General features: G+C 34.3%; 2 protein-coding genes across 2 annotated transcripts in view; one reads left to right on the top strand and one right to left on the bottom strand.

Annotated features, from left to right (window-relative positions):
• The window catches only part of LOC145293196 (uncharacterized), a 421,398-nt gene that overhangs the window by 209,051 nt on the left and 194,741 nt on the right, over positions 1–17,606 (top strand). The gene's annotated exons all lie outside the window — the stretch shown is intronic.
• The window catches only part of LOC145293197 (uncharacterized), a 67,852-nt gene that overhangs the window by 28,539 nt on the left and 21,707 nt on the right, over positions 1–17,606 (bottom strand). The gene's annotated exons all lie outside the window — the stretch shown is intronic.

Raw genomic sequence — 17,606 nt, 5'->3', positions numbered from 1 at the left:
ATTGCTATAGAAAAATTGATTATTACAAAGAAAAATTAAGAAATCTTGCAAAATAAAATGATTTTTGAAATTAAATTTCCCTCTGCCTACTTTACAAAAGACTTAAAATGAGTCATGCTCACATCTTGGTGGCCATTGTACCAAAGTGGTCAATCTCTGATCTACCCAACCCCATCCTAAAGACAAGCTGTTTTTTTTTCTTTTTTGCCATATAAACAGAAGGGCCACACATTAAGCTCAACCTTTTGACATATTTTCATGTGAAGGCAAGTAAATAATATCTAACGTGACCTCTTCTATTCAGCTGTTATCATTAACAAAACTATCTACATCATAACTGTTTATCTACCTACATGACTGTGTAAGATCTGGTTGACTGATCATTAAGTTTGAACTAGAACCAGGTTGTGAGGTGTTGGGAGAAGGGGTAAGAGTTCCAAACCACATGACATTTTTCTAATTGTTTCTTTATAATCTGTATAACTATGAACGTAGACGCACTGTAAAAACCGTTTTGATTGGTTGATTTGAACATCACAGTAACAACAAACTGTAAATTCTAACCTACCATACCTGAAGATAATTAGAAAAAGGAACAGAAGACCCTAATTATCACATGGTTTTGTCGCACTGAAGGAAGGGATATTTGTACAAGTTATTTTCTTAAGAGAACAAAATAAGGATTGCAAGTTGATAAGTCTCATATGCAATGTACAAGGAAAAAAAAAGTCTAAAAACGAGCAATCAAAAGGGTGAATCATTTTTGTAAATACGAGTCATCAGTGATGTTATCAGATTAAGTTAATTGGGGTTCCTTCAAAATCAAGATCTCCTACGGAGGAGACCTAATTACGGTTGATTAGTCCTGATTTATTCTACTTCCATTCCATAAATCAGATGTTAACACTAGAAAGAGCAATGGTAGTAGACTGGAATTGTCAAATCGAAATCAACTTTGGTTAGTTTTGTTAATTCTCCTTGGAAAAGAATGGAACTACACTGTACCTCTTTCATTTGTTTATATCTGCTACCATTGTTGTTTTCTGAGTTTATTTAAAAATTGGAAATCAAATCTCACAAATATTTTACAAAGAAATTTATCTAAATCAATAAATGTGAAAGCTAGGTTCATTTCTTGCACTTACTGTGACGTCAAAACACCCTATCTCAAGTAAATTCACTTTACACAATAGATGTCCCATCTTTTTTATATACTACTTAGGTATATGTGATATCAGTCACAAGGTTAACTAATTTGCATATTGGTTTGGAAAATTGACACTTTATTAATTATCTATTATTTGTTGGTACCTTTTAATTTTGATATTATAAATAGTTCTGTTTCGCAATATTGTTTTACTTCCAAGACAAAAAACTAACTTGATTTTCAACAAGTTATGACTTATTTCAAAATTGCAAGCAGACAAATTGATTTCTTTATCGTTACATTTATATTGAAATTGCCAAAATTTTACTGCTTATTTATATGAATAAATTGACAAAGATTTTGTTTCATCTTATAAAAATGTTATCAATGAAATGTTTATCATTTTAGCGTGCTGACAAAGGCAGCTAGTTCTTCACAAATAAAGGTGTTTGGAAAGGAGGCATTGTTGCTAGGTCACGTGATTTTGTTTTATTAAATTGTTTCTTATCTGTATAATGACGAACATGGAGGTACTGTAAAAACTGTTTTGATTGGTTGATTTGGGCTTTACAGTATGAACAAAAAAAAATGCAAATCCTAAACTACCACATCTATTTCCGAAATCAATTAGTAAGAATGGTTTTATTTTTCTTTTATAGCATATCAAATCTTTTTATTTTTTTAATGCTTAAACACAATATCAATAGTAAAAGATTATCTGTATTTGATGAGACTAACACAGATCGCTAACTAATGGGAGTGGAAATCATGGGTTCGTACATTTGCCTGTAGTATTAATGCATAATTGAATGCAACCTGGGTATAGTCAATTCCATAGTTCGCAATAGTACTCATTAGGCAAATCACCCCTCTATACACACACACACACACACACACACACACACACACACACTCTTAAGAATTCTAAACAAAACAATAACAAAGAAAAACATGCTTTTAAACACAATATTCACTCTTGAAAATGAATCCAACTTGGAGTAGAATAAAAAAAAGACGGTTCTCACATTTTAGTGGTTTCATTTTTATTGTTTTTTTTTGTTTTTTTTTTTTTTAACCTTTTGACCTTTCCATTTCTGACAAGTGTTTGGGTGGGGTGGGGGGACGTTAACTCTGGTTAATTCGTATTTAGGACAGCCTCCCTGACGAAGTGTTTGCTTTTCATCAGTTTTCATGATCTGGACTTTTAGTTTCCTTTCGTTTCTGTTATTGTTGCGATTGGGTAAAAATGCAGAGTAAAAAAAAAAAAAAAACCTGAAAAGATTTCTATTTTGAAAGGTTTTCTTTCTTTGCCATCAAAACAAGAATTCAAATAAAATGGAAGGATCTGAATTAGGAAAATACAGAGCAAATGTCTTTGTTTAGCTTTACCGCTGATCACATAACATATGCTATTACGGGTGGGATTTATTAAACTAACATTTTTATTTCCCCGTATGTATATTCCTTCACTTCTTGAGTAAAATAATAGGATAAACTAGACTCAAGATTAAGTAGAGCAACAACCAATCTTCGCTTATCGCAGCATTGATTAGTCATTTTAGATTTCTCTTTGTCATTGGACACAAATCCTGCAGGGTCAGTAAAAGTGTGACCATGTATAGTGTAACCCTTGCTTAAACACCACATTGCAGAGACACCCTTTCAGAATGTTTCAATTATCACTCAAGAGAGAGAAAACCAGTTACGTGTGTGTTGTATTGTTAACATCTGAAACTGTCTTACACGTGTGTGTCTGCCAAATCTAAAGGATAACTCTGTACGAATATAACTTCATATAATTAGCTTAGTGGGGGAACTTAAATGCTAAAAAAAAAAATGACTTCCGGGCAATGCTGGATAGTGTGTGTATATATATATATATATATATATATATTCTTCTTCTTCTTGCTCGTCCGTCGAAGTCAACGATGACCAAGGTATCAATCAGTTCGGCGTCAGGGGTTTGTGGGTCCTGAGATGGCTGATGAGGCCAATCCGTGCTCGGCAGACTCTTCCACACTCTGGACACATATATATATATACACACACACGGGGTGTCCCCAAAAAAGCTGATGGTTAAAAAAAAAATTCATACCTTAATTTTTTATATATTCTTTATTTTTTCAGATCATCTAGAGTAACCCTTCCAAGGTCATCATGAGTCGTTACACTACCAAGGAGCGGATATTTATCATAGAGTTGTATTTTCAGTTGAATGAGTCAATATTAGAAACTCAAAGAGAATTTCGACAAAACCTCAACACAAGAAATTCCCCTACTCCCAATGCAATAAAAGCTATGGTGGCTCAATTTCATGAGAAATCTGGTAGACACCAAACGGCAAGAAGTGATGAGAATCGTCAGAGATTAGCAGAGAGTGTGGCCAAGGATCCATCCACATCAGTAAGGAGATCAAGTCAAATTGAGGTCTCTCAATCAATATGGTTCCAGCAGGACGGTGCAACGGTGCATACGGCACGAGAAACATTAAATCTGCTCCAGGACTTATTCAGCAATCAAATAATTTCTCATGGCTGTAAGATAAATTGGCCACCTCGCTCGCCAGATCTCACATGTGCAGATTTCTTCCTTTAGGGTTACCTCAAAGGGCGGATATGCGCAAACAAACCAGCCACAATAAATGTTCTTAAAAACAATATGGAGGAGGAAATTAGGGCTATAAGCCCTGAAACGTTAGGTGATGTGCTAGACAATGCCCTGCAGAGAGCACAAGAGTGTGAAAATGAAAATGGTGGACAGTTGAGTAACATCATTTTTCATAACTAAAATTAGACCTTGTAAAAAACATACCCTAGATTAAGTTGTGTAAATAGAATTAGAATAAGTAGACTGATATCTTACTATATCTCAAAAAATCACTGAGGCTCATCTATCTACATATGAAAATTGGTAAGCATAACTTAAATATTGAGGAAGTTAATCAAATTTAAAATCCATCAGCTTTTTGGGGGACACTCTGTGTGTGTATGTATGTATGTGTGTGTGTATATATATATAAGTAGTAGCGTTTGTGTGTGTTTGTCTGTGTGTACAACTCCCAATGATCAAAGAAATATAAAGGCCATATGTGTGTACACCTCTCCTGATCAAGAAATATTAATGCCCATGATAGGATACTTCTGTCAAAGGAGACATATTTTATGTTTATATTTTACGTAATTTCTATATATAGCATTCTTCAAACCACATCTACATTGATTGAGTTACAGTCATTAGCATACACATTAAATTAAATCTATTTAAATAATTAGCTCGATGATATTACTTATTCAACATAATAGCTTCGTTTCAACTGTATTAATTAAAAAAATTTTAATTATTTAGTTTATTTTCATTTCAATTTATATTTGATTTAACTTATTTTATCTGAAACCGTTTAATTTTCAAACCAGAAAATCAAAGGGGAAATAACTGTGATAGTTTAATTGAAAAATTGTTTTAAACAGAGCATGTTATTAAATATTTTCTGTAATAGATATGTTTTCATTTCGAAATATTTTTCTAAGCTGAATTATTTTTATTTTTAATTCAGAGGAAATTTTTTTTCGCCTATTAATTTTTAAGTAACCTTAAATAATTAAAACTAATGTCCTCATTTACTTGCATCTCCACGAGGGCAGATTTAGTCAGGCACAGGGCCAATTTTCCATGTGAGCAAAATCCATCATCCCATACATTATCGGCTCCTTTTTTTTGTTTATAAAATTTAATCGGTGTTGCTCAGGATTTATTATAATAATTATACCATAGCAAGTGTGTTTAATTGCCTGCAAAACAGATTTTATAATTTAATACCTTAAATTAATGATGGTCAATTTTTACAATGTGATCCAGCGTCGTTTAACAAAAAAAAAAAAAAAAAAAAATTAAGACCTACTTTTTGGGAGCTTAATACGTTTAAACAGTTTTTATAAATAATGTGAAAGAAAAAATTTTGAAAAAAAAAATAAAATTAACATTTTAGTGTGGGGATCACTTTTCTATATAAATTTAAAGTAAAATGAGCACTCACTTTTTGGCCACAAAGCGTTTGAGACCTGTCATCTCTAACATTTTTTTCAAGTTTGGCGATCGAAGAGGGGGGGGGGCGCAAAACATGATAAATACAATTTTTTCTGTTTTTATTTTTTCGTGGGAGGGGGGGCGGAAATTACATTTGAAACATAAAATAACAATAAATTTAATTTTTTATGAGACCATTCTGTACTTTCACCTAACAATTTTATAAACAGAACGAACCCCAAAATATGATAAATTCAATGGAGGGGGGGGGGGGGATTACATTAGAACTATAAAATGACGAAAAATTTCATTTAATTGTTTTTGGAATTAATTTTTGGTAGATTTTTTTTTTTTTTTTTTTTGCGATCGCACAGGCATTCGCTGCTATTTTTATTGAAACAAAGTTGTAATGATTTATTTTTAATTATTTAGGGATGGGGGTTTCTTTCCAGTGCTCAATATCCAGAGAATAGTTATATATATATATATATATTAATTGTAATATTAACACGTACTTATTGTGAGCAACAGCCCTCTTTATTTTTGTTTCTTTATTGCAGAATAAAATGAATTCCACATTTTAAAAAGAATGTGATTATTTTTTAATGACTCTCTCATAAAGAAATGTTAGTTATGAAAATAAAACGCTACATATATATGTTAGTGATGGGACGATTCCTATATTTTTCCCGATTGCGATACAATCAGTAATTGTATCGGAATCGAGAAAAATATTGGAATCGTCCCATCACTAACATATATATGTATCGTTTTATTTTCATAACTTTTAAAATCTCTAAATATATAATTGTAGAGTTTCTCTTCTATTATTTCTCATGTTACTACAAAAAGAACATGTAATATATGCATATATTTTCACAAATGTAGAAATACACTTATAAGAGTGATATATGCACTTTATAGTTTGATTGTTTAAAATCACTTAAAATTTATTTTTTTTATTAGTACCAACAATAGAAAATTTTGTTAGAAAAAAAAAACAAACCAAAAAAATTAAAAGGATCATTTTTTTATCATTGGAAATTTTTTCTGATTCTGATATCGATACCTCCAAATGTTCTGGTCTTAATGATTCTCAATTCCAATTAATCGTAATCCAAACACACACACACACATATTCAGTGTTTTATTTTTAGAGTATGCAGTATTTTTGTAGAGTATACATATATAAATATATTTATATTATATGTACTTCACCATCTCAATTGCAGTTTCATGCTTTCTCTTAACTGTCAGACTATGATTGAGTCATTTGTTGTTTTTATGACTTTTTTACAATTACATTTCTTTAAATGTAACACATGTACAAGTGCCTTTTCATTGTCTTGTGTGAAACTTTATCACTTTACAGGGAATTGAAAAAGTACCCATAAAACGTTTTCCAGTAATGACATTAGTTCAAAATAAATTCCACTTTTACTACTGAGTAAATCTAGAAATGCCTTATAAAAAAAGTTGTCTCCTTTTCCTAATGAGATTTAATTGCGGTTCATTACTTGTAATCACTGAAATGAAACTAATCGATACAAAAAGGAAGACAACTATCGATAAATGAAGACAAAACTCTTCGTTTTGTTTTAATAAGAATTTTCATGTCTATATTAGAAGTAAGACTGTTTTTTATTATTAAATATTATTAAATCTCGCCTCCTTGCTCATAAAATTTAAATTTTCAAATGTGATTATTCATTCTCTCCTTTTTTAGTATTATTAGTTATTAAGATTAAACTTATCCTTTGTGATTATTGAAGTGAGTCTGCTCAGTCAGACACATATGTTCACTTTTATTCTTATAAATAATTTGATTATTTGATGGCAAAAGAGAGAATTTACAGTAATTTTATTGAACCTTCAAATCCTTAAATTTTAGAAGAATTTCAATCTGCTGCCACTCGGGACACATGCACTCAAATCTGTCTTCCGTTTTGCACAATTGGAAGATGGTGTGTAGAACTGTCTTATGTGCTTTCTTTATACAATCATTAAATGTGATATGTCATTTAGTGGTCAATGGGTTAACTTTTCACAGAATAAATAAATAAATAAAAATAGGAAGTTTGAACAAAAGTTACAATATAAACAAAGTCCCAAGAGAGATTAGTCTTTGTTTGAAATTTTAGCTCACTTGATATTTGAACCTACACAAAGAGAACAATGTTTTTTAATCCAATTCTTTTTTACTTGAGATCTTGAAACGGACACTTCAAGAGAGTTCCCCTAAGTTCAGTCAAGATTTAGTTTACTTTAACCCTCAATTTCTTTCCTCTTTTTTTTTTTCCTTCTTCTATTGAGGCAGTACTTATCGAGGCCAAGAACCACTCTAGGCTAAGGGTTAATGAGACTGTTTGACTATTGGAGATTTGCCCCCAAATTGGATTATTTAAAAATGTAATAAGACGATTTTTGATGGCAGGGTGATAAAGAATTTTTTTTTTCTGCATTAATAAAGCATTAGAGTATTTTTTTAGTTTTATTGTACACTATTGCGCTTTAATTTCACTAAACATTTGATTAATTTTAAATAGAAATCATGATAATTCAATGTCAACTTCATAAAGATTACACAGACACCCTTGAAGTTGTTTCATAATTTTATCACTATAGAGATTGAACATTCCAAAGTGAAAGGAGCAAATGTATTTCAGTTCACTAATTTTTTTACTTGATTCAACTAGATCTTTTTATCAATTCTGTCTTAAATATAATTTTCAACACATTTTAATTGCATTTTTTTTTATTTTAATAAAACTATAAATTATCAGTTTATATTTCCTTCTAACTGTAAAAATTCCTTTTTTATGTTGGTGAAAAAAAAACTTTGTTAGACACTTGAACTATCAATATTCCCTAGAAAGCAAGACAGTATCTACAATAGGCCTAGCTATCATGCAACTACCAGTCCACAACTGAGAGCTGGGCATGTGAAAACCTAAATTACTTCCAAAATTTTTTTACAAGGGACTTGTTATTAATATATAGATCGATATTACTATGATAGCATGTGTGTTATTTTGTGTTACGGTTACATATTTTTTCTTCCGAGTGACTGTCATGTAATTTTATGACCTTCCATTTCTTGTAATAAGTAATATTACAAAAAATTCTTTATACGTTTTGGTTTCAATTCAAGCTGATGTATTCAAATTATATGGATATATATTTTCTATTTTTTAAACCACAACTTATATATATTATATATATATATATATATATATATATTATATAAGAACCGATAGAAAATTGACTCTATAATAATATATACGAAATCTGCAAGAATTAAAATATCATATTTAAGCGTATTTTACAACCAGGCCACACCGGGCATCCCTGCTATCTTAGATAAATACTTTTGCAGTTTTAACAAGAGTTAGAATAATATCAAGGCATCTCTATTTACACTGAACATCTACAGAATGCCAACATCAATATATTACATATGAGTCCGCTGTGAAATCTCCACGTCTCGCTAGTTATTTATTATTGATATACATTAGGAAGCAACTTATAATAATTATGTAATTTTCATCATTTTAAATGTTACAAGAAAAAAAAACCCTTTTCTACTATAAAATATCTTTAAGTACAAAAATATCATTTTATTCACTAACATTTTTAATTGTAGATAATGTCAGTCTGTACTAATTAAAATATAGAAAATTGGAAAATGCACAACAGAACAAATTTTAGTATTACGCAAAAAAAATTATAAAAATTTGAAACATTTTTTAAAATTTACTTTGTTTTCAAATCCAAAACCTTTTTATTTCAATTGTGATGTTCTAGTAATTCAAATGCAAACAAAAAGAAAGCTCTATGCTAATGCTATAAATATCGGATGTTAAATTTGTAGACATTTGACAAATAATTTTGTATATTAAAATGTTAATAATTCAAAAATTATACAATTTAGGATAATTCAATAATCAACTTTAATGGTTTAATGGATACATAAGAAATGTACCTAAATCATTATGAACTGAACTAACTGTAATTATCTCCCCATTTTGTGAATCTATCACAAAACCTGAAATAATTATTTTATTTTTCCTATTCTAAAGCATTTTCTTGTATATTAGTGGACAAAAAGGGTTTTCACTTTTTTTTTTTTTTTTTTTTTTACTTGTCTGCGCTTCATTCCCAAGATTTCGTCTATTGACATTCGAATTCTGCATAAATTCTCATTATCCCCTTTGTATGAAAATGTTTCTGAAAACAGGTAATAAAAAATTTGCTGCCTAGAAGAATGAGATAAAACAGATACACTTTTGATCTTATCTAGTGAAATGCAGTTTGTTAGAATTTGGTGTAAACTGGTTCCATCATATTGGATTTTTAGTCAGAACTATATTACCCAGAATAATGTTTCTTTTACTTAGGAATGGGGACGGGAGGGGGTATGGAGTGAAATACCCCCCCCTCTTTGTAAAAGGAGGATTATTTTTGGTAACCTCGCTCTTGTTAGAGGTCCAACATGGGGGATCAACTTATTAGGTTTGAACAGCAAACTACACACCTTATTCAGCTGTATCTTTACATTTTTTCAATTGATTTTTAAAGGATTTGTGAATGGAATTGGTTAGAATGCTGGAGGGGGGGGCGCATTAGTTTCTGTATGAAGTGGATTGATATGATCATAAAAAGTTACAATTTTCCTCAACTTTCTGGTTGGATAAAGTGTTGAATGTTTTGTTTTTTGTTTTTTTTTTTTTAATCTTATGTAATTTCTAAATTATAACAGACAGCAAAGCTCGCCATGGGAATTGTCACTCAAACCAGATCAACTGTTTAAGTTACTTTTCTTTACGTTTTTTATTTAAACCATGAATCGTTGTTGTTGACTGATTCAGCAATGAAAACTTAGGTTTCAGATTGCCCAGAATTTCCAAAGGAGTTTTCTATCATTGTCTCCCCCCCCCCCCCCCGCTCAAATGATACTCTATATTTTGGCCTACATTTTTTTTTATCCTTAACTACTTTTATCCAAATTTTGTGAGTGGGAAAAATCTTTTCAGAATTTACCCCCCCCCCCAACCAACACCAAGGGCAGTTTAGGGTGGAGAGGGGGAGAAAGGGTGATTTAACAGCTTCATACTATTCTTGCAACTAAGCAGAACCAATCCCAAAAGTATTCAAAAATTTAAATACTCATTTAATGCATTTTTTTTTTTTTTTTTTTTTGCTTTCATTTAGTAATTACAAAAATAAAAAATCTTTGGAAATGAATGTCTAATTTTAAATTATTAAAAAATAAACAATCTTTCACATTTTTTGAGAGATTTTTGTTTTTCAGAAAAAATCCAATTCATAATGAACACTGGCATGCTGTAAAAATGTAAATCCATGTATTTAGTTTGATGATTTTCTTTGGAACTGAAACAAATGTTTGCGTAGCTCATTTGCCATGAATGTAGTATATCACTACTAACTCTACTAATGCACTTTTGAGGCAAAGACTGAAACAAAAATATATGGATGTAATATGAAGCAGTATGTTACACGTTTGTTCTTGAAAATATGGAAAATAGGTCAATCAACCGAACTAAAATATTACAATTGTTTCTTAATTTATAATTATTATAAAATATGGCAAGATCTAAAATATTTTTAATTGACTTAAAAAAACAGACCCCAAAAGTTAGTATTTCAAGTCAGAAAATAAGTTGAATAGCTTCAATTAAAAAAAATAATAATAAAAACATAATTAAATTGAAACCGTTGAAACATTTACTTAATTTCATCCGGCTATTGGCTGACTAAGCAAGCATTAAATTAGACAAAAGTTTTTTTTTTATTCACTTCCGTGTATTTTGCCAACTCAGCTGAAATCTTTGAAATTAAGTTTTATAGATGCTGTAATATATATATATATATATATATAAATTATGAAAATTTGACATTTTACCCTTTTTGTATGTTATAAATTAAATAATCAAATGACGAGGAGAAACTTTTAAACAGTTTTATTGCTGAAAAGTTATGGATTGGACTAAGTATACTTTGTGTGTGTGTGTGTGTGTGTGTGTGTGTGTGTGTGTGTGTGTGTGTGTGTGTGTGCAATTAATCCCTCATCCCCCAAACAGGTGTTTTGCCCCTCTTTTATGAAGATTAAACTCCAGATATAATGCTACTAAACCGTATGTTTATAATCCTTATGCCAATTTTGATCCAAATTCATTACATGATTTTAATTCTAGAAAACTTATTAAATTTAAGGCTTAAGCTTAAGTGATCTTAAGAAGAAATTGAAACTCAGGGAATTTTGCTTAATTGATATCTAATGACTGGGGATCAAATTTAATGCAAATTCGAAATATTTCAATTTTTAAATGGGAGCATGTACTCCAAAGATACTCAAATTTGAAGAATATTTCTGAATTTTCACAAATGGTTTCTATCTCATCTTTTCTCCATTTGCATAAAACTAAATATAGCCTACCATTGTCCTTTTGCTTATCAACTGTGCTCTAATATTCATAATGATCAGTTAATTAGTTTGAGTGAATCAGATATGTACAAATATGTGAACATGCACACATAACTAATTATATTAAACAAGCTAAAGTACCAGTGGTGGCTCATTCTCTACCTGTAACATTCTCTATAACTACAACTCTATTTTTACCAATATGTATAACTTGATACTTGTACAATATGTTTCATACCGTAACTAGCGAGGGTGAGGAGCTTTGCCCGGTTGTAAAATATGCTTAAATGTGATGTTTTAATTTGTCTACATTTCATATATATCATATATATTTCATATCTATTATATAGTCGTGATTTCAAAAATAAAAAAAATATTTGGGTGCCATCAGCTAGAATCGAAACCAAAAGCGAAACTGTTCAAAGCTGTTGACGTTACCACTGTATCAACATGACACATATGAACTGATTAAAAATTAAGAATAAACTAAGATGAATGTACGAAATGTATAATTTTTCCCATTTTGACCCATTTTTGAACCCTTAAAAACTACTTTAATAGGCTAAAAACCTATTAAATGACGATTATAGAAAATCCAATCATTTGAGGCCCCTATCGCCGCTCTACAACTTTCAGTTTCGGAAGAGATAGTTTGAAAATATGGAGACACAGACATATAGCCTTTTATATATTAGATAATAAATACTTAAATAACACTCATTTCTTGAAATAAAAATAAGTGCAAACTCCCCTCAAAAGTATGATGGTGATTTTGAATTGAAAGCGATGATTAAGTGAATAAGAGTAAGTTTAGGCAAGTGATTAGCATTCTAGTTGATTGTGCTAAATTTTAAGATATTTTTCTTTTATAATTAAAGTAAAATAGAAAACATTTTTTTTCATATTTATTTTTAAAAAAAGTTTTTACTTTGATTTTGATTATATTAATAAATAAAAGAAATTTTAAAATAGCTCAATTTTCTGAAAGAGCATCCCAAGAACCTAGTCAGGTTACTGAATTCTATTTAAATTTGTTGAACAAATATAATTTTAAAAATTTTTGTTATATTTCTCTATACAAAATTGAATTTAATTTTTAAGAGCATTCATGTCTTGCTTATGGTACGTTATGCTTGAGTGTTCATTAATTTTAAAATAAATGTCAAAATTATCTGTTTATTCAATTTTTAGTATGTGAAAAACATTAGCGTACACAAATAATCCACACACCTGATAAAAGGTTGAAGGAAATAACCTCAACATAATAGAAATCTAACTTAGATGAATTGAGCTGGCTTATAGCAATTTGGTATGGTTTGGTAATGTTGAATACCAAGCTTGACCATTTTGAGCTTCATTGGTCAGAATTGGGATTAACACATGAAGGTTATAGATGTTGGGGCCAGACACAAGTTCAAGATCCACTGCGTTGACCAGTAACCAGAACCAGTAACGAAAATATACTTACAAAATGATCAATCTTTAACCATGGATCACTTACAGTAGGTCATTTAAAGTTGATATTCTTTAAATGATTGTTTCCAGAGATATTGTAATTTATAACTAACTGGGATTAAAAAAAAAAGTCCTCTTTGCAAGGGAATTCTTTATTACTGCTAAAATTTTTAGATAGCATATAAATTGGAGGATTATTATTCATTTTTGTTATTAAAATCAATGTTTATAAATTACTAAAATAAAAAGTAGAATATTATAATTATAAAAACTTGAATGTAAAAATTTTTTTATATTCTTTTACTATTTGATTTATTTTGATATGGTAAGTGTTTGTCTTGTAACTTTTCAAAAATATCTACTTTTAAACACGGCTTTGTGCTTTTTTTTAGATCATACTTTGTAAAATTATTTTGATTTTAGTAATAATTATAAATACTCTTTTTTAGTGGTCAAGATTCGATGCAAACATTTCAAAATACAAATTCTTAGATTTTATGCTCTTAAAACGCTAGTATAGTTTCCAATCTTTTTATTAAGCATGATGCCAAGATTTTTAGAATAAAATTACTTTTCGTGATTGTTTTATAATTTTCTAAATCCCATATTCCTGTACCTTACAAAATCGATAACAAGATGAAGAAACTTTCTAGTAAGCAGGGACCTCCTCCACACCTTCCTCTTTACTTGAGATGAATTCTTTTATTCCTGTCTAAGGATAAACTAATGGAAAACAATAAAAACAATGGCTTAAAAATGGGCCTTCAGATGAGAAATTGAAGGAAATAAGTGAAGCAGCTGTGAATGCTCTCAAACTGTCAACACCCTCACTTTTTTTTTTGTTTTTTGTCTTTTCCATGCTTGTTGTATCATCTTCTTGATTAATAAGCCCATTTCCTTTTACAACCATTGTTAAATTCTATGGTCCATCTCTTACTTTCTACTTGCAACCCATTGTAATTTTTATAATGAATTTTCCTTTATATCTCATTTTATCAAATTCTGTAGTTCTCTCTCCATTATATATATTCATCATCAGATCTTTCTCTCACTTCCTTCTCATTGCCGCATCTCTCTCTCTCACTCTCTTCCTCCTCATTGCCGCATCTCTCTCTCTCACTCTCTTCCTCCTCATTGCCGCATCTCTCTCACTCTCTCTCTCACTCTCTTCCTCCTCCTCATTGCCGCATCTCTCTCTCTCTCTCTCTTCCTCGTCATTGCCGCATCTCTCTCTCTCTCTTCCTCGTCATTGCCGCATCTCTCTCTCTCTTCCTCGTTATTGCCGCATCTCTCTCTCTCTCTTCCTCGTCATTGCCGCATCTCTCTCTCTTCCTCGTCATTGCCGCATCTCTCTCTCTCTCTTCCTCGTCATTGCCGCATCTATCTCTCTCTCTTCCTCGTCATTGCCGCATCTCTCTCTCTCTCTTCCTCGTCATTGCCGCATCTCTCTCTCTCTCTTCCTCGTCGTTGCCGCATCTCTCTCTCCCTCTTCCTCGTCGTTGCCGCATCTCTCTCTCCCTCTTCCTCGTCGTTGCCGCATCTCTCTCTCCCTCTTCCTCGTCGTTGCCGCATCTCTCTCTCCCTCTTCCTCGTCGTTGCCGCATCTCTCTCTCCCTCTTCCTCGTCGTTGCCGCATCTCTCTCTCCCTCTTCCTCGTCGTTGCCGCATCTCTCTCTCCCTCTTCCTCGTCGTTGCCGCATCTCTCTCTCCCTCTTCCTCGTCGTTGCCGCATCTCTCTCTCTCTCTCTTCCTCGTCGTTGCCGCATCTCTCTCTCTTCCTCCTCCTCGTTGCCTCATCTCTCTCTCTTCCTCCTCCTCGTTGCCGCATCTCTCTCTTCGTCCTCCTCATTGCCGCATCTCTCTCTTCGTCCTCCTCATTGCCGCATCTCTCTCTTCGTCCTCCTCATTGCCGCATCTCTCTCTTCGTCCTCCTCATTGCCGCATCTCTCTCTTCGTCCTCCTCATTGCCGCATCTCTCTCTTCGTCCTCCTCATTGCCGCATCTCTCTCTTCGTCCTCCTCATTGCCGCATCTCTCTCTTCGTCCTCCTCATTGCCGCATCTCTCTCTTCGTCCTCCTCATTGCCGCATCTCTCTCTTCGTCCTCCTCATTGCCGCATCTCTCTCTTCGTCCTCCTCATTGCCGCATCTCTCTCTTCGTCCTCCTCATTGCCGCATCTCTCTCTTCGTCCTCCTCATTGCCGCATCTCTCTCTTCGTCCTCCTCATTGCCGCATCTCTCTCTTCGTCCTCCTCATTGCCGCATCTCTCTCTTCGTCCTCCTCATTGCCGCATCTCTCTCTTCGTCCTCCTCATTGCCGCATCTCTCTCTTCGTCCTCCTCATTGCCGCATCTCTCTCTTCGTCCTCCTCATTGCCGCATCTCTCTCTTCGTCCTCCTCATTGCCGCATCTCTCTCTTCGTCCTCCTCATTGCCGCATCTCTCTCTTCGTCCTCCTCATTGCCGCATCTCTCTCTTCGTCCTCCTCATTGCCGCATCTCTCTCTTCGTCCTCCTCATTGCCGCATCTCTCTCTTCGTCCTCCTCATTGCCGCATCTCTCTCTTCGTCCTCCTCATTGCCGCATCTCTCTCTTCGTCCTCCTCATTGCCGCATCTCTCTCTTCGTCCTCCTCATTGCCGCATCTCTCTCTTCGTCCTCCTCATTGCCGCATCTCTCTCTTCGTCCTCCTCATTGCCGCATCTCTCTCTTCGTCCTCCTCATTGCCGCATCTCTCTCTTCGTCCTCCTCATTGCCGCATCTCTCTCTTCGTCCTCCTCATTGCCGCATCTCTCTCTTCGTCCTCCTCCTTGCCGCATCTCTCTCTTCCTCCTCCTCCTCCTCCTCCTTGCCGCATCTCTCTCTTCCTCCTCCTCCTCCTCCTCCTTGCCGCATCTCTCTCTTCCTCCTCCTCCTTGCCGCATCTCTCTCTTCCTCCTCCTCCTTGCCGCATCTCTCTCTCTTCCTCCTCCTCATTGCCGCATCTCTCTCTCTTCCTCCTCCTCATTGCCGCATCTCTCTCTCTCTCTTCCTCCTCCTCATTGCCGCATCTCTCTCTCTCTCTTCCTCCTCCTCATTGCCGCATCTCCCTCTCTCTCTCTCTTCCTCCTCCTCATTGCCGCATATCCCTCTCTCTCTCTCTTCCTCCTCCTCATTGCCGCATATCCCTCTCTCTCTCTCTTCCTCCTCCTCATTGCCGCATATTTCTCTCTCTCTTCCTCCTCCTCATTGCCGCATATCTCTCTCTCTTCCTCCTCCTCATTGCCGCATATCTCTCTCTCTCTTCCTCCTCCTCATTGCCGCATATCTCTCTCTCTCTTCCTCCTCCTCATTGCCGCATATCTCTCTCCCTCTTCCTCCTCCTCATTGCCGCATATCTCTCTTCCTCCTCCTCATTGCCGCATATCTCTCTTCCTCCTCCTCATTGCCGCATCTCTCTTCCTCCTCCTCCTCATTGCCGCATCTCTCTTCCTCCTCCTCCTCATTGCCGCATCTCTCTTCCTCCTCCTCCTCATTGCCGCATCTCTCTTCCTCCTCCTCCTCATTGCCGCATCTCTCTTCCTCCTCCTCCTCATTGCCGCATCTCTCTTCCTCCTCCTCCTCATTGCCGCATCTCTCTTCCTCCTCCTCCTCATTGCCGCATCTCTCTTCCTCCTCCTCCTCATTGCCGCATCTCTCTTCCTCCTCCTCCTCATTGCCGCATCTCTCTTCCTCCTCCTCCTCATTGCCGCATCTCTCTTCCTCCTCCTCCTCATTGCCGCATCACTCTTCCTCCTCCTCCTCATTGCCGCATCTCTCTTCCTCCTCCTCCTCATTGCCGCATCTCTCTTCCTCCTCCTCCTCATTGCCGCATCTCTCTTCCTCCTCCTCCTCATTGCCGCATCTCTCTTCCTCCTCCTCCTCATTGCCGCATCTCTCTTCCTCCTCCTCCTCATTGCCGCATCTCTCTTCCTCCTCCTTCTCATTGCCGCATCTCTCTTCCTCCTCCTTCTCATTGCCGCATCTCTCTTCCTCCTCCTTCTCATTGCCGCATCTCTCTTCCTCCTCCTTCTCATTGCCGCATCTCTCTTCCTCCTCCTTCTCATTGCCGCATCTCTCTTCCTCCTCCTTCTCATTGCCGCATCTCTCTTCCTCCTCCTCCTCATTGCCGCATCTCTCTTCCTCCTCCTCCTCATTGCCGCATCTCTCTCTTCCCTTTTTTTTCCTGCTTCCCCTTAACTCTGACCCTAACTAAATTTCTCTGAATCCTTTTTACCATTTTCTTATGATTTCTTAGTATGTTTTATGGTATTCTTTTTGATGCATCATTTATTAATTTCCTCCTTTCTCAATATTTCTATCATCTTGTTTTAAACTTTTAAAATCAAGCCAACATTTTTTACATCCTCATTTTTTCATCTTTGCTTTCCTCATTCTTCAAAACAATCTTAGTTTATTTTTTTACAACTTGTTTTTCCTCTTTTTTTTCTTTAGCAAAACAAGATTGACTTAAACTATCATCAGTGTTCACACATCACCCCCTCCTTTCTTTCAAAAGTCAA

The sequence above is a fragment of the Euprymna scolopes genome, chromosome 14 (genome assembly GCF_053919585.1).
Source record: "Euprymna scolopes isolate OS-2025 chromosome 14, ASM5391958v1, whole genome shotgun sequence".
Lineage (NCBI taxonomy): Eukaryota > Metazoa > Mollusca > Cephalopoda > Sepiida > Sepiolidae > Euprymna > Euprymna scolopes.
This window is presented reverse-complemented; position numbering and strand designations above follow the sequence as displayed.